General features: G+C 39.6%; 1 protein-coding gene across 1 annotated transcript in view; it reads right to left on the reverse strand.

The window, feature by feature from the left end:
* Positions 1-9,234, reverse strand: part of Tsp68C (Tetraspanin 68C) — a 50,071-nt gene extending 40,837 nt beyond the window's left edge. Inside the window, exon 1 of the mRNA XM_083129534.1 lies at positions 9,095-9,234. The gene's annotated coding sequence lies outside the window, so the exon portion shown is untranslated. The remainder of the gene's footprint in view (positions 1-9,094) is intronic.
* Between the last annotated feature and the right edge of the window lie 7,278 nt (positions 9,235-16,512).

The raw sequence follows: 16,512 nt of genomic DNA on the forward strand, positions 1-16,512 counted from the left end.
GTTCTCTTTCCTTATGTCCTCGTAGAGCAAGTTCATGTCGACCACAGAATTTTAAGCAATCGATAATTCTATTTAATATATGCCTATTTTTCCGGACAAATTCATTGTGTCTTGTAATTGACAGCCTATGTCCTTCATCAATTTGTGTTCGAACATCAACCCTGCCAAACTCAGGCCACCCCGATGGCGCAGTGGTAGCGTCGTCGCCTTGCAATCAAGGGGTCCCGGGTTCGATACCCGGTGGAGGCACAAGTGGTTCGGATCCCACTTTAAACTGTAGGTCCAGTCCCGATTAGCCTTACTGTGCATAAAGTGGACTTAAAACAACAAATCAAATCAACCTGCCAAACTCACTCAAACATAGCGAATGAAAGCCACCAAAACACTACAGAACAACACGTGAGATCGAACGCGACGCAACGGAAGTAGCCCCGAATCAGCACTCAAATCCAATGGACTCTCCCCTCCTCTCTCTGCTAGCATGTGTCCTTCACTGTAGCGTAGGTGGGTGTAGGCCACGCCTTCCTTTGCGACGTGCCCCGGAAAGCGATAATTGACATCAATGCCGCTAGGAGCGCTGTCGTATCCATTGCAACAGACGATGAATTTACGTGGGTAAAAATCGCCTTTTAAAAGACTGTGTGATAGTTATGCGTTATGGTGATGGATAATTACGTGAATACGTCTGTTTTTCTTTAGGGGCTAAGCTCCGGATGCCCCAAGGACGAGACGCCACTGCTGAAATGCATTTATTGATCGTTCGAATATTTCTAAAACACTGGAATGAAATTCCATATCTAACCTACTGTACTTAGCCTATAATGTTTAGTTACACATTCACAGTGCCACTAGCGTACGAAGTTTTTTTTCGGAGGGAGCTGGAATTGTAAAGATGGATTACATAGCTGCGCTCTAGGTGGTGGGGGATATACAATAAAATATTTCGTAATTGCCACATTTAACCTTAGTTTTAAAACTTGTTCAAAGATAAAAATCGTAATCGAGTGTCATTTTAAGGGAGGGGTAACATTTATCACAGTGGTTTTGCCCGGGTTCTTTACTGCTTTTATTTGAAAAGTTTGTTTTTCTTAAAACTGTAGGTTCAGTCCCGATTAGTCTTTCTGTGCATAAAACAGACTTAAAAACAAACTCAAGCAAACCTACAGTGAGATATGTATTTACCATTGATGAGAAATATCAATAGTTATTACAAGTATTTAAATTTTACTATCCTCGCAGTACACAAAGTTGAACCCCTACCATTATTTCCCTACAAATATGGCTCCGTACATAGCCTAACCTGAGGCATACATTCAAATCTCTCAACAAAAAAGTGTGCGTTGTATAAACACGAAACAATAACAAGATGAGGTAGGTACTTTCAACCTTCACATTCTTCAACTCATCTAATTCAGTTTGACTAAAGAAGAGCCAGTGTTGAACGAGATCATTGCTCAACTTCCGACTGTCTTCCTCATGCTGGTAGCTTCCATACTGTGTGACCGTGTAGCATTGTGCCAAACACTTAACTTGGATTGTCGCTATTCTTCCAGTCAGTGTGAATGAACGGCTGTGTCACACTTTCGCTTTCCCAATTCATCCTGGGGAAAGCGTCGTTCAATTGTGGGTGTGGTAGCAATAAAAAAGTACATTTTCCTGACTGAGTTTACGCTCGAAATGTTCCCCCTCCTGTATAAACAGTCTCTGTGCTACGAGTATTGTCCAAGCATTATGTTGTCCCATCTATGTAAAGACATTCTATCTTGTTTGCATATTCGGTTGATTATATAGGCCTTAGTTTGGGTCATTTCCACAAATATACATTTGGAATCTTTAAAATGTCGATTGTGAAGTCTAGACAGGGTGGTGATCTACATACTCCCCTACGAACACTCTTGGCCTCAAATAGGGTGACCAGATATTTGTTGACCAAAAAGAGTATAGTCTATAGGTTGAAGGTGCGCATGCATTTTGCTCTTTCACGGGGTCCACAAAAATCCCGCGCGACTTCTTGACAGTCTAATTATCCTGGAAATTATGCAAAATTAAAACTTCATTTTTATTTTACACTAATTTTGCACAAAAAACTATATTTTGTGACTACATAATATCTATTTTAATATTCTGATGCAATTCTTGAATATTCTAAAGCAAATTTCTTGGTATGTTAATGCATATAATTGGAGGAGAATATTTACACACCAATATTGATCAATATTTTGAACAAATTTTAATTATTGCAATTTTCATTTATCGGTATCGGTGGGAATCGGTAAAAGTATCGGCATTGGTATCGGTATCGGTTCAAAGTGGTATCGGCTCAGCCCTAATCATTATCATTAAATTCCCATGAATTTGAAATATGTTTTGCTTGTTGATGGAATATGAAAATGACACTTGAAATTGTTGATAGGAAATTCTTGAGTCAAGGAGTAAATACTTCAGTTTGTTGACATCTTGATGTTTTCCGTTCTGTGGATTTTAAGGCATTTTTACGCGTAAAATAATGAATGAAATTAAATAGCAAGGAAAAGAGTATATTTGGGGATTTTTGCAAATTGAAAAGAGTGTAGAGTATATGAACCTCTAAAAGAGTATAATACTCTTAAAAAGAGCACGTCTGGTGACCCTACCTCAAATATTCCCCCTCAACAAAAAAATTTGGGATGGAAAGTTTTTGTTGTAACAATAAAAGATAAGCAATTAGTCTTGACTTCAAGTATACTTTACTAAGGATAATATTGAAAACACACACTACCTCTTTCAAGAGATCATTAACAGATCTACATCAATAACAATATATGCACAATCAGTGGTGGCGATAGAGGGACTAGGGGGCAGTTGCCCCCCCACTTTTCGCCATTTTTGCCACCGCACTATGCTAAACCTTACCTACAAAGGGAAATATACTGTCTTTGCCCCCCCCCCCCCCAGTTTTGGCACATTAAAACCCCGGTATTGGAACCCAATCGGCGCCACTGTGCACAATAAAAGTAAAACAAGAATCTAATTGCTTTATATTAATACAAAAGAAAAACTATACCTATTTCATTTCAACTATTACACAATAAAACTATTTCAACAATTTTGTAACTTTTTGAATTAGTTTGCTACTTTGTAAATATCTCACATATATAAAAGTAACAAATTAATTCCTTTGTGTGTACTTAATAATAATAATAATAATGTATTTTTAAATATTTAGTAATTTATTTTTATATTTTAATGACATGTATGTCATGCGCGTGCGTGTGTGTAGATTAATATCTTTCTCCCCCCCACGAGTCTTTAATGATTTCGCACATGTGTAGATGAGTCCGTCTCTAAATTCACTAAAACAAATACAATGTGAGATAAAAGTCACTTTTGCCCAAGACGCGACGAAACATAGCGTCGTGACTTCGGTACAACATTTGACATATTTATGTAACCCAAAATTTCTTTAAATTACGACGTCCTCAGAAATACCGAGTGGATATCTACCATCATTATTTATAGCTAAGTCTATTGCAAAGTTAATCCTTCAGTGGCAATTGTGAATCTGTGTAGTGTGGTTAGATATATTCAGGAAATTTTTCGAGGGTTCGTTGCGCAGAAGCGAGACGTGAAGTAGAAAAACGAGTAAAAGATAGGTATTCATAAATAGAGACGAGGCAGAGGACGAGACAGACCTCACACAACACGAGACGAGATGATTGTTTACCTGGTCTCGTCTCGATATCACCCATAGATGAAATACGGAAGGGATGTTTTTCGGACATTAAAATGAACGCTCCAAAGTTTGCTCGTAACTTTTCACATTACATTGTGCAAACCTGATTTTCTATCCATTGAATTTCACTGTATCTGTCCCGGAATATTATGTGTTTAATAAACTTGTTGAAAAGCATATGTGGAAAACAACTATCAAATGTTAAAACTCAAAATTATTTCTTGAGTAGCCGGCCCCCATGGCGGAGTGGATCGTCGACCTCCGTGGCGAAGTGGTTAGCAGAGTGCGCTACAACGCCAGGGGTTCTGGGTTCGAGTCCCGGGTAAGGCATGGGTATTTGTGTTCGTCCAGTTGATAAGAAACAAAGAAAAATGTAAGAATTGAAAAGTGTAAAAGTGAGAAAAAGAGTGAATGGTGGGGGATACCTCCGTGTAGGGGGTATTTCCTTTTTAAAAAAATAAAAAAATAAAAAAATATAAAAAAAAAGAGTGGTTAGCACATCGCGCTACGACGCCAGGGTCCCGGGTTCGAATCCTGGCCTGGGCATGGTTGTTTGTGAGTGTCCATTCATCAATTTCATCATATCATCACTCATCCCCATCTTCGCAAATTAGCCAAAAGTGGCACAAAAAGCGAAGTAAAATAAAGCAAATCAATCAATATTTCTTGAGTAGTTTCTTTTCAAGATTGAAAGTAGAAAATTGTAAAAAATTTCCTTTCAAAAGCAGCGAGCTGCGTTTTTTTTGTTCTACAATTGGATGGCCCATGTTTACTACACACACATGTACGTATGTGTGTGTGTGCGCGCGCGCTCGCGCAATGTGGTGGTATTTGAAGAATTTGTAGTGGAGGGAAATTTCAGTAACTGCTCTTGAAGAATTGAGATATTGTATATACTCGTAAAATAGTCCTCACTCCAAGTGCCAAAAATTAGCACCCAAGAAGGGGGAATTTCCCCTTATAGCCCGTTCAAATACCACCCTTTGCGTTGGTTGAACTTTGAACTAGGGATGGCCAAACGGATCCGGATCCGGATCCGGGTCTGAAAGTTTCGGATCTGAATCCGGTTCCGAAAGTTCCTGATCTGGATCCGGATCCGAGAGTTCCGGATCAGGTCCGAAGATTTCTGATCCGGATCCGAGAGTTTCGTATCTCAATCCCATTATAATATTACCACACCTTAAAAGGTATTATGATCTTCGATTACAAAGAAATTTTTCGTTAGTCCTACAAGAATTTTTTTCAAGTGTTGTTCCTAAAATACTTTGCTACGCATCGGCTAACACACTCGTGCACAAATGTCAGAGGTGATTTTGTAAATGCCATTGAAACGAAAATGTATTCATTCGAATGTATTGGAAATGAAAACACACATAAATGTGAGACATTTCATTCCAGGATGAAACCTTTAACACATATAACAAGATAGAAATGTTATACAAAAATTATACAATTGTTCTACAGTTACAGTTTAACAAATTAAAATAAAACATTATAATAAATGCAGTGTTAAATATTTACAAAGTGTAAGTCTAACAAGGGAAGTTATCTAAGTGTCCCCCTCCGATTTTCATGAAACTTGGCAGTATAGTGGGGCCCAAAGAAAGAATTACGTGTTTTTTGTTTCAGCTAAAAAACGGGTTTAGGGGGCAAACCCCCCCCCCCAAATGTCAAGATGAGGACAAATTGAAGTGAGGATCTGACCCCTGTGTCCCTCCGATTTCTATAAAACTTGGCAGGTGTATAGTGGGGCCCAATGGAAGAAAAACGTGTTTTTTTTGTTTCAGCTAAAAAACGGTTTTACAGGGCGAAACCCACTCAATTGTCAAGATGAGGACAAATTGAAGTGAGGATCGGACCCCTGTGTCCCCCTCCGATTTCCATGATACTTGGCAGGTGTGTGTATAAACGGGCCCAAATGAAGAAATACGTGTTTTTTTTTGTTTCGGCTAAATAACTGTTTTAGGGGGCAACCCCCCCTCAAATGTCAATATGAGGACAAATTTAAGTGGGTATTTGACTTATGTGTCCCCCTCCAATTTCCATGAAACTTGGCAGGTGTATAGTAGGGCCCAAAGGAAGAAATACGTGTTTTTTTTTGTTTCAGCTAAAAAACTGTTTTACAGGGCGAAACCTACTCAATTGTCAAGATGAGGACAAATTGAAGTGGGGATCTGACGCCCTGTGTCCCCCTCCCATTTCCATGAAACTTGGCAGGTGTGTGTATAAACGGGCCCAAATAAAGAAATACGTGTTTTTTTGTTTCGGCAAAAAATTTGTTCTAGGGGGCAACCTCCTCTCAAATGTCAAGATGAGGACAAATTGAAGTGGGGATCTGACCCCTGTGTTCCCCTCCGATTTCCATGAAACGTGGCAGGTGTATTGAGGGGCCCAAAGGAAGAATTACGTGTTTTTTTTCTTTCAGCTAAAAACTGTTTTAGGGGGCAAAATCCCCTTAAATGTCAAGATGAGGACAAATTGAAGTAAGGATCTGACCCCTGTGTCCCCCTCCGATTTTCATGAAACTTGGCAGGTGTATAGAGGGGCCCAAAGGAAGAAATACGTGTTTTTTTTGTTTCGGCTAAAAAACTGTTTTAGGGGGCAAAACCCGCCTCAAATGTCAAGATGAGGACAAATTGACGTGGGGATTATATGACCCCTGTGTCCCCCTCCGATTCCCATGAAATTTTACAGGTGTATAGAGAGGCCCTATGCCCCCTGTTTCTTCCTATACCATATTTACGTGGTTTCGGGGTCAGATCCCCACTTCAATTTCTCCTCATCTTGACATTTGAGGGGGGGGGGGCTCTATACACCTGCCAAGTTACATGGAAATCGGAGGTGGAGACTTAGACCTCCCTTGTAAGTGTATTAATTAATTTCAAATCGCGCACGCGTGCACACACACTATATATATATATATATATGTGTGTGTGTGTGTGTGTGTGTGTGTGTATGTATTATATATATGTGTATATTAGCAGGTAACAATATGTTATAAGCACATTCTTACTTTCCAAAGAAGCGCATGTGGGATGGCAAATAGGATCCGGATCCGAATATTCTGGATCCGGATCCGAAAGTTCTGGATCCGGACCCGAAAGTTCTGGATCCGGATCCGAAAGTAAAGGATCCGGATCTGAAAATTCCGGATCCGAAAAATTTTAGGATCCGGAACCAACCGGATCCGGATTTCGGATCCGCAAGGACCCGGATCTGGCCATCCCTACTTTGAACCCCTCGCTCCTTGATCCTCAAAGGTTGTTGGGTCGCACAAGTTCAGTTTAGTTTGGGCAGCGTGTACGAAGTCTCTCTCTTGATCAGTGGCGTGCCCAGGATTTTCGAAAGGGAGGGGTTATGTACACTTTTTTCTGGTAGTCAGCCCTTATTTCGCCATCTTCTCCTGCTATTGATATTATTTTTTAGGAGTACTGTGCCAAAGGGGGGGGGGTTATAACCCCCACCAACCCCCCTTGGGCACGCCACTGCTCTCGATGTTTTGCTACTGGGAGCAAGTAGAGGATAAGAGAAGACATGCAAGAAAAGCAAAGATGGAGAGTCTAGAATAAAAACGGAAATAAGTGAGCATTAGAACCATGAAACTGGTAGAACTGCCGACTGCCTCGTACTACTTCATATTTACATTCGAGCAAACTCGAATTGTAAATGCCTGTCTCGTTTTCGGTCTCGAGTGATATAGTACAACCAACTGAACATACACAACGGCTCACCGCACAAATTTTCGCAGTGTTCAGAGGTCATAAAGACAAACAACTTACCTTAATTATAATGCATCCACGTAGCACAGATTCCCCATAATTTTGATTGACTTTGCAATGAATTATCTTTAAATAATCAGGTTAGCAATGTAAAGTTGGTTTTGGTAAAACTTTCAAATATAATATCAAAGTCTCGGCATCCATCAATAGATGTTACTTGACCCCTAAGCCTCCAGGTAATTAAAATTTACAAGTTAAGGGTGTTTTCATTAACCTCCTAGGACCTGAGGAACAAAGAAATAGAGCAATTTGTATGAGTCCTCAGCAAGAAATGGCCTAGACGCTTAGCAACCTGCACCCCTTGAGAAATTAAGCCACAAGTTCGGCCCATGCCAGTCCATATTCTCAAAGTTTTCTGCCACCGTCCTTGACCGATCCAGATTTGCATTTGCATTCGCGGGCGTAACTTTGGGGGTCCAGAATCGAACTTGGGGCTTAAAGCCCCTAACACACGGAACTGGATTTCTAGTAGGAATGCCCTAGTTGGTGTTGAACTAACTTTCTAGGTAGCAATCATGGCCGCCTGGCTAACTGCTTGACTGGTTTGGAGGAATAGGACATGTTCTAATTGCTTCTTGCTTCCCTCGACTGGATTCTGTGGAACAGCCAATCAGAGCAAAGTTTCGCCATTTGAAGATAATCTGTGCGTGTGAAGAGAGGCGCTTTTGACTGTGGTTTCCGAGTGTTACTCCAGCATTGTATAACGTATACAGCATGAAAGGCGCGTTGAGTTACACCATCTATGCTGAGGGCACTGTGTTTACATTTGAAACAACTAAAATATTCTTCCATACGTGTACAGTAAACGTTGTAAAGTATGTATTTAAGCAGCGACATTGTTTTGTACCTAATAACGTTTTATACGAAACGTTATTCCTCTCTGTTGAATACTTATCGGGTTTTAAAAATGTGAAGTGATACATTGTTTACATCTCACGCGGCCGCCATTACAACTTCCCTCGTATTGGAACAAAAGTCTATCGACAAGTACGCTGATAAGTTTCGTGTGAGGCGAAAACTAGCTAATTGGTAGCCAGTCCAACGCCAACTAGGGCATACCTACTGGAAATCCAGTTCCGTGTGATGCGGGCTTAACTTTGTGGTGGTGGGGCACAGAATCGAAAATGTTTCTATCTCATCTCCGCGACAGAGTGGTTATCGCAGCGCCCTACGACGCCAGGGGTCCCGGGTTCGAACTCCAGCCTGGGTGTTCTTTGTGAGTGTCCTTTCAACATTTTCCTCGTATCATCATTCGTTCTCATCTTCGCGATTAGCCAAAAGTGGCAGGAAATTGACGCTAAGTAACAAAAAACAAAACAAATTTTCCATTTCATAAAAATATCGTCCAAGATTATTTGCTAAATAACTGTTGAATTTGCAAAAAAATTATAACAATTACTTTTCGCTTCTCCAAGTCCAAGAAGATATAAAAAATATATAATAATAATAAAACGTAAACATTTCTGGAGCAAGTGCCCCGCAAAGTTACGTCTATGGCCAATACGTTTCAATAGGGAGGCTTCAAAGTTTAAATCTACTGTAAGCAAACGTTACATAATACACCTGGACCTGTTGATGCGCCGAAGAGAGATTATTTACTCACCTTTAGGCGCGAGAAACCTGTCCCCTGCTGCAACACGCTGTATTCACTGCACATGCACAACACAGAGAGTCACGCGCTGTCCGAAGGGGCATAATGCGACAACTGGACACATCAACGAGCACAGGCACCGCGTGGAAAGCGATGTGCGGAAGAATAGTAGAAACCAAGGGAAGGGGATTAAACTGGGAGGGGGAGGGGCGAGCGGATATGCCATACAGGAGATACAGGTCAGCGGATCTTTTGACTAACACGAAAAAAAAAACAACAACGTAAATTCCTAGCTCGACAATGGGATACCGATACGCGCACGGTAGCTGTAAATATATATTTTTGCATGAATTTCAATGTGCGTTCGAAGCCTGAAAACAGAAACGAATTTACAGCAGACATTTTTCACGAGGTGAGCCACAGGGTCCCTTGTAGGCTAAGAATAACACCGTCTGAGTCCAAAGTTTCGAACAACTCTATATTTAGCTGATATAATGGTGGAGAAAGATGAAAAAACGCTCGACAGGTTGACTCTGGGTACGAGCCGCTTCGGGAGGAAGTTCTACACATTCTTTAGGTGTAACACACTGGATATCAACAGTACGTGTGTGTCATATGATTATAACGGTAGAGCCATTTTTCAATGTGTTATCTCTGGAAAATAACATGTTAAAATAGTTCCAGTTATACCTGCAGATGTCTTTGTCTTTTAGCTCGGAAGTACACAAGTAAATAAATTTGCGTACCCAGGGCGGAGTGCATAAAAAATTTAGTCAAAACAGGGAAAGGTATTAAATTTGGTAATGCTTTATCCACACACGCGCCTCCCCACATGGTAATTTTGGTGTTAAATACACCTTTGCACCCCTAGAAACGACCTAATGCCTCCTCAGAGAGAAAATTCTGGATATACCACTGAAATATGGACTGGTTGCTTAAAAAAAGAAATACGGATTCGAAATTCCCGGACTAATTTCCCAAGTTTCTAGGTCTTTAGTCGTCTTGGCTTAGTGGTTGCTGGTGCAAGTTGAACCCTTCGAATCTTACCTATTCTACACTCATTCACCCAATCTGCAGACTGTTGCAAATAGAAATTGAAAAATCTGAACTTTGGAGTTTTACTCAGAGTATATTTTGCCGAGTGAACAAAAGGAGAAACGCTGCGAGTTCGGTTTGCGAAGAAATCTAAAATGTTCTGCTCGCAATACTACCAATTCGATAGGTGGCACATTAAATTTATGCGAGGGGTGATAAAAAAAAGGTTAGAAAGCATAAAGAGTGTATGGGATACAATACATGGCACTACTGCTCCACAAAACCACCATCAAAATCCATTCTTGACTAAGGCACTGTAATTTGTAGCGCAAGGCTCGAAATGGACTAGAGCGGCATTCCAGTTCGTGAATATCTGGAGCCTTCCGATTCCATCTCGTCATAAATCGCAACGGAGCATTCCGGTTCGTTTATTTTTTTTTTAGTTATTTCAACATTTTTCTTCTCAGTGTGAACTAAATTGTCAACATCCTTTCATTGATTTACTTTGCTTTTCTGCAACTTTTGGCTAATTGCGAAGGTAATGGTGAGTGATGATATGTTGAAAATGATGAAGGGACACTCACAAACACCAGTGCCCAGGCAGGGATTCGAACCCGGGACTCCTGGTGTCTTGATAAGTTGGTGTTTTAAGTCCACTTTATGCACAGTAAGGCTAATCGGGACTGGACGTACAGCTTAAAGTGGGATCCGAACCACTATGCGCCTCCACCGGGACCCCTTGATTACAAGCCGACGACGGTACCACTGCACCATCGGGGAGGCCGGACTCCTGGCGTCGTAGCACGCATTGCTCACCCAGCAGGCGGGCTTAATACTCTTTAATAGTACCAGTGGCGTGCCCAGGATTTTCGAAAGGGAGGGATTACGTATACTTTTTCTTGATAGTCAGCCCTCATTTTGCCATTTTTTCCTACCTTTGACGTTCTTTTTTTTTTTTAGGAATACTGGGCAAAAGGGGGGGGGGGTTATAACCAGTGATTAGAACGCTACATTTTATAAGTAGCTTCGCTACAACTACAGCTACTTTTCCAAAATGTAGCTTCGCTACAGCTACAACTACATTTACCAGAAAGTAGCTCGCTACGCTATTCCTGTTCGCTACTCGCTACTTCGCTACTTTTGCGCTACTTCTGTATTAAAAACTTAAAACAGCAATATGGCTATTCAAAAGAAGCCCTAGTATGATAGTTATACCTACTGAAAAATAGATTCTGTTATTTATTACCATGATTCCCTTCATTCTATAATTTTTATAGCAGTGTTACTTCAGTTACATATTTTTACTAAAGTGTTTGAGAATAAAGTACCTTTGTAAGTGGCATATCAATTCAAAAAACTAGGTCTTACACGTATCCGTGTTGTTCTTATTGTCATATCAAAAATATTTATGTGACAGACTTCTTTTTAAAATTAATTGGAAGAATATCACATGTATCGAAATAAACTATAACGTGTTGCGCAAAATGGGAATAAGATAAAAATGTGATATTTATCAATTTAATCTTCTTAACTTAAACAGAATGTTATTTGGGGGATGGCGGATATTTGCTCGATCCTTGAGGATAGCTGGGTGATGCTTCTAATGGTATAAATGAGAAACAGGTGGAGCAATGCTTTACGTAAGTTCTTATGTTGGAAATGCTTCCCCGAAGACACGGTGGAAATTGTAATTGTTACATTGAATTCAAAGGGCCCAGGTTCGATACCCGGTGGAGGGCACATGGTGGTTCGTATCAGTCTCGATCAGCTGATCTGTGCATAAAGTGGACTCAAAACAAATACTAGGAAATACGCCTAGTTGGGAGGTTGGGATCCTCCTGCTCCTACATTCCCCAGTCTGCTCATCATTCATCATTCTTCCTCATTCTCACAATTAACCAAAAGTGGCAGAAAACGGCCACAGATAAGAAAATAACTAAATAAACAATGCATCCTCATTGCCATGATTAGAAAAAGTTACAGAAAAGGGACACAAAAGTAGGAAAAATACATAAATTTGAAAACTGTGTATTTTAAGAAAAGAAAATTGTCATTTCTCCAGGAAAGTCAATAACTCCTAGGTTCTTTTACAATATGATAAAATGTATTGAGGAAACTGATGTGCAAACCCGAGTGTTCTAACCATATTGTAAATTTAAAATTTGCGAACAAACATTATGACGAAAATAATTGTAATTTCAGAAACATTATCGTTCTTGTAACAATAATTTCTTGCCGGTGTGATATTTATATTTATAACCTGCGATATAAAGATATTTATAATATAGATTATCTGTATTTCCATGTAATGGACTTTGTCTTTTTGAGTCTCTTGCAAAAGTAAGCAATACTGTCGTTTATTTTTAACGCCGTTGCCACTTTCAGAAAATACCTTAAAATGCTGAGAAAAATGTAGCTGTAGCGAAATTTTCGCTACAACTACAGGAATTTTGTAGCTTCGCTACAGCTACAACTACAATTTAAAAAATGTAGTGCCGCTACAGCTACAAATTTTGTAGCTAGCTACAATAGCGACGCTACAAGTAGCGCCCTACTTCCGACCACTGGTTATAACCCCCACCAACTCTCCCTTGGGCACGCCACTGAATAGTACATATTATAGCCTGCTTAATAAAGACCCATTCTACTCTGTCTTATTAATAAGCTTCCACCCTAAATGGAGATACTTTGTTGTTACCGCAATGATGCTAAGCAGAGTATCATAGTGTCTGCGTACTGTCGGGGTAAAGTGACCCTTCCCAGATGACCTATGGCAACTGGTCGTAATTTGATAAAGCACCACATACCCAGCACGGAAAACACCCAAATCTCTGCTTTATTTTCGAGCGAGTTCTTTCATATTTTTACTGCCTCCACCTATGTTACCTTCATCCTTTTGTCCCTTCTGGTTCTCGTTATTACTTTCTTATTTCTTAATTATGTGTTATTATTTGTTGTGCCTTGTGGCTTCGATTGTTCTTGATTGTGGCTTGTTACTTCCAGAAGGTCCATTATTTTCACAAAGATTTTATATTCTAGTAGTAATTACTAGAGGCACCAAAACCTTGTAAAACAGGCCTAGAAAAATAGACACCAAGCCGCTACAGAATTAAAAAGGCACAAAGGCAATGAACATGACTTAAGAGGGGATTTAGTTGCTTACCTTACCACATAGTAGTTAATAAGTAACAATTACACTTACCTTGCCCATAAAGTAATTAAATCAGTGTTACTTATTTGAGAAAGTAACTTCTTCTAAAGAAGATAACTCTGATAACATACTTCATGCATAAATTGCAAGCAGACTGATTTACATAATTATAATTGAATGAACATTAATGTTAATTTAATTATGTACATCACTGAAATAAAAGAACAATCTGCTTGCAATGGAACCTGGGATTGCCTGTACCAAACGTAACCATTAGGCTATGCTGGACCTACAGGCAATACCAAGTTAAGAATTCAGAATGGAGCCTTATGGGGTTTTACTTTTGAGATCACCACCCTCAAAAAGAATGAATATGCAATAGGCATAGGGAACAAGATCCCGCAGAGGGGGGACACTTACCTCCCCTGCAAGGACGTATTTAGGGGGAGGCACCGACCCCCCCAAAAAAAACATTTATCAGGTACTAAAATTAAATAATGAAAAATATATTATTTTAGCCTTTGTTGTATAATATCCTCTGAACTTATTGGAAGACAAGGATTATATTGGGATCATGCGACTTTGAAGGACAGGAAGGACGTATTTAGGTGGCCCGGACCCCTCCCCCCCCCGCCGTCCACCCGAATGACTTATATTAAGTACGAAAATTAAATATAATGGAAATATACTCGTTTAGCATTTGTTGTTTAATTTCCTCTGAACTTATTTGAAGACAAGGATTATATTGGGATCATACGGCTTTAAATGACAGGAAGGACGTATTTAGGAGGGTCCAGAGGTGTGGATCCCCCTCCCAAAAGACTTACGAAGTACTAAAATTAAGTAATGAAAATATTAGCATTTGTTGCATAATTGATGGTTATAAATTCCCTTTGAACTTTTTAGAAGGCAAGAATTATATTGGGATCATACGGCTTTGAAGGACATTACAAAGAATTTATGTACACTACTACTGAAAATAATATTCATAAAATATTAATCAGAAACTTACTATTCTCCAACTACATGTAACATCATATTTGTTATTCGATAAAAATTCAATTACTCATCTATTTGACATTAATTTCATTGCCAGGGCACTTGTTTTTATGTACATTATTCCGATCTTAACTACAGGTAATCTACGTAATGAATATGCGCTGTTATATTCTTATACAATATTTTTAATTAATCAGGTAATAATAATAATATTAATTTATGTATTGTATTTAGTATTAATTTTATTTAATTTAAGCATTATTATTATTATTTCTGAGACAATTACTTCGGACACCCCCCCTCAAACATATTTCTAGATACGTGCCTGCTCCCCTGAGATTTCTGGATATACTTCATGTAACTCAAATTTTGAAACTGTAGCATGGAAACATGGTTATGGGGTGACGTGAAAGGCATAAAATTAAATGCCTTTGCAGATTATCCTAGTGCTGAGGATGCTTTATGAGAATTCTCTTAACTAGGGGGAAACAATCACCTTACCTTTCTCCTATTTTAAGCACTGGTGTCCCCCCCCCCCCTCTCCTGAGAAAAAATCCTAAGGATGGCCTTGATAGGGAATGTGAGGTTTTGATTGTCTACTCTTTCCCTTACATCATTTTTCTAATGCCTTTCTTAGCTGGACACTGGGTAGGTTTGGTATACAGGACTCTGGCTGCCAGGAGGGAAAGCTTGGAACTCTCAGCATGGGCGTATGGAGCACCTAATTGGTTCTAGGGCTCATGTGACCCTTCCTGGCTTCCAATGCAGATGTATCCTACCCGGTTCTTCATGTTATGTGGTGCTACAATATGCAATATGACTCACATAACTTTATCAAACTCCAACATATAACTTATTTGTGTAATTTATCGCACGAACAGCAGTGTGCATTAAAAAAAAAAAAAAAGTGTTTGTGAGAGTTTTCAGTCCTCGTGGTATGAATGGATAGAAATAGAGATTATTTATTCATGGGCGAAGTTCAGCCTGTGGCTGCTCTACCACTTAACCTGAAAAACTAATATATCATTAAGAAAGTATTTTGTTCGTTAATATATAAAGCCTTTATATTTTGTCGGTAGCATCTGACTACCATGCTTAAGGTCCCGGGTTCGATCCCCGGCCAGTTCAAATCCGGGAACTTTTCTAACGTTGGAAGCGGCCCCGGCACCCACCCAGCGTCGAATGACATGGGTACCTGGGGGAAACCCTGGGGGGTAAAGGCGGTCAGGGGCGTGATGCTGATCACATCACCCCCACTCATGACCGGATCAAGAAAGTGTGGGGCATTACCCCCACACCCCCTATACGCTTTCATGGCATGGTGCTAAGCACAGGGGAGAACTTTACCTTTACCTTTACTCTTAACATCGAATGATCTCTGGACGAAATTATTTTAAAATGTTTATCAGTTGTTGTTTTTTATGATGCAACGTGATGGATGTCAGCAGTCTGAATTACTAATTGGCACTGTTACATCAGTAGAGTGTACGATTCGAGGATCATCCGTTGACCTCCTCTGTGGTGGAGTGGTTAGTGGTTATTCTTTGTGAGTGTCCCTTAAACTTTATCAATATCATCACATATAATATTCATCATCACGATTAGCCAAAAGTGGCAGTAAAGTGAAGTAAAATAAATCAATAGTTATTTCATCCACAATAATAATGGGTCTACTATTGTTCTAGAATTGCTTGCGATTCTGGTAGGGTTTTTAATGACTTGCATCATGCCAAAAGATTTCCTTGGTTAGCTGAGTGTACTGAAAGAAACAAAATATAGTTTTGTTATACATATACTATGTTTCGGGCAAAAGACTCCGAATGGCGTAAGATGTTCCGATTTGAAGAAGCTAATTAAAAAAAGCTATATAGCAAAAGTCTTCCAAACCTTTCTTGCATAGTGAGGCATCTCATTTGCTAGCTATTTTATATGCATGGGTCATGTTTAATCAGAAGCCGAGACTTCAAGCAACAAAACACAATGAGATTGTACTTTCAAATAGACAATGCTTACTTACATCGACTAATCCCACAAGTAAACTCTTATCAAAAAGGAGCGTAGCCTTCCTTTGGACTTGGTGTTCCCACCCGAAATGCTCATGCTACGCCACTAATGTTTTCTGTGAAATATCCAAACAAGTGTATGGACCATTGTTCTTCATGGAAAGAACTGCCACAGGAATTGCATATCTAGACATGCATGGGTTCTTTCCTCAAATGAACAAGAGAACATCATTTTACAGAAG

This window comes from Lepisma saccharinum, chromosome 10, assembly GCF_977018435.1.
Source record: "Lepisma saccharinum chromosome 10, izLepSacc3.1, whole genome shotgun sequence".
In the NCBI taxonomy this organism is placed as follows: domain Eukaryota; kingdom Metazoa; phylum Arthropoda; class Insecta; order Zygentoma; family Lepismatidae; genus Lepisma; species Lepisma saccharinum.